Genomic DNA, 2,500 nt, shown 5'->3' on the forward strand with positions numbered 1-2,500 from the left:
ATCATAGTCTGCGCTGAACTTCTCATTTTCTGAGTCCATTTTCTTTGAACGACTACATGAATGGAAAGTAGAACTGAACAAATGATTTAAAAAACGAAAAGCGACACGTTTTGTCAAAGAGCTTACGAAAGTCACATTTCTTCTATAAAGACGTGGCCAATGCTGCGTTTCCTTTTTTCGTCTGTTTTTGTGTCACAGCCGAACGTGAAATGTCAAGCAACAGGTAGTTGTGTGGTTCCCCAAGGCTCTCAACCTTGACTCGCCTGGCCATAGTGCTCTCATTGATGTAGGAAGTACAAAGATTACCTAATCTGTAAACATTTTTTACGCCTACGAAGGCAAGGTTATTTAGTAGCCTTGTGCAAACGGAGGCTGAATTTCAGTGACTTGGATAGTTTGTTATTGCAGCTTTGAAATGTTTTACTTTTGTCGTAATTGTTGTTTTTAAAATGAATGAGATGAGATTTTGCCACGAGTAACTGTTATTTTGTTCTGTTATTATTAGTAGTATTATATTTTTTAGTATTGGTAATGATAATCTCACTTATAAATGGCTTATTCCTCATTTTACATTACATTCTACTGTAGCCTGTAAATATTATCTCATTTCTTTTATAATCTCACACCGTCTTTGCCCATTTCTCCACATTAAAGTTTTTATCTTTCTATCCTCATCCTTCCGAGCCCCCTCTCTCTCGGACTCACTCACTCACCTACTCACTCACTCACTCACTCACTCACTCACCTACTCACTCACCTACTCACTCACTCACTAACTCACTCACTCACTAACCCACTCACTAACCCACTCACACTCACCCACTCACACTCACCCACTCACTCACCCACTCACTCACCCACTCACTCACCCACTCACTCACCCACTCACTCACTAACCCACTCACTAACCCACTCACTAACCCACTCACTAACCCACTCATTAACCCACTCACTCACTCACTCACTAACTCACTCACTAACCCACTCACTAATCCACTCACTCACTCACCTACTCACCCACTCACTCACTCACTCGCCATCCCCCCCCCCCCCCCCCTCACCATTACTTCCTTTTCTCTCTCGCCTTCCCTTTTTGTCGTGGCCCTCTCAGACCGTGTTCGTTCCCCCAGGTGACGTGGACTACAAACCGTACGTGTCGTCCGAGTGCGACATCAAGTCCTTGGAGATCGAGGGCGACGAGGACTTCCTGATCCTGGCGTGCGACGGCCTGTGGGACACCCTCACGCCCGAAGCCGCCGTCAACGTGGTCTACGCCTACCTCACCCACAACGACGGTGAGTACTGGCTCGGTTTTTTACTTCAGGCCCGTGGTTATTTTTTTCCCACTGGGCTCTTACTACATACCTTTGCTGGTATGAAAGGTATGAATGAGAACACAAAAAAGAGAGAGATTTGAAGGGTTTTCATTTATATCTCCGTCAGAAATACATGTATTGCTGACGAGGATGTAATCGAAACCGGTCAAATGCATCTCTTGTATTGTGGAGATATTCATTCTCATACCTTAACCACATTTGGCGCAATGGATACAGTCCATGTTGGTGGTAGTCTGTTTTACCCGCCTAGTTTGATTTTCCTGGTGGCGGGTTATTTTTTTCGTGTTATGTTATTGTTATTGTTGGACGGTAAAGCGTTTAATGCGGGGCTATAGAGAGTAAATTTTAGTTCACTACTATTGGGAGTTTGATATATGGGGTCTATGGGATTTTCTAAGATAGAGAGCAAGATGGGGAGAGAGAGAGGGAGATTTTTAGATGGTGCATATACTCCAGTTGTGGAAGGCAGTAGGTGCGTCTATTGGCGGAGATGCTAAAGGACTTCTGTAGTTATTAAGAGTAAGGTAAAACGATGATTATACGTCAGGTGAAAAACCGCGCAGTCACTCCTTGAGAGCTGAGACGGAATCCCATTTTCTATCTGTCGTAGAACGACAACGTTTTCTGTAGCGACCATCAGCCATACTTCAGGGGGAACTATCTTAAGGATAATTGACAGCTCTATGCGTACATGTATTTATTCATTCCTTTGTAAATACACTATACATATTAATTGGTGAAAAGAAAGAGGTAGGAAAAGAAAAGGAAAAACAAGAACAGTTTTTATAAAGAAAGCGTGACACACGGTAATAATGATTTTTTACTCACGTATGATTAATTGGTTATGGCACACATTTTAGTCACGCAAGTGCAGGCATGTCCAGCCAAAGGAGGTTGAGCGTTTTGCAGGGTTCGAGGTGTGCCCTATCGACCCATGGCAAGCAGCAACGGCGCCGGCGGTGGTGGCGGCGGCAGTGGCATCGGCAACAGCGGCGGCCCTCTCCCTCGCCACGTGGCAGAGGAGGCCCTATTACCATAACAATGATGTCTAGAATGGATTCTTGCCAATGCGGTTTGAGATTTTCGCGTTCGGGGAAATATTTTTTGGCGTGGGGAAAAAAAGGATGTTTCCTTGCCAAAAATACCGGCGGGGTCCCTTCCTG

The sequence above is a fragment of the Penaeus chinensis genome, chromosome 3 (assembly GCF_019202785.1).
Source record: "Penaeus chinensis breed Huanghai No. 1 chromosome 3, ASM1920278v2, whole genome shotgun sequence".
In the NCBI taxonomy this organism is placed as follows: Eukaryota; Metazoa; Arthropoda; class Malacostraca; order Decapoda; family Penaeidae; genus Penaeus; species Penaeus chinensis.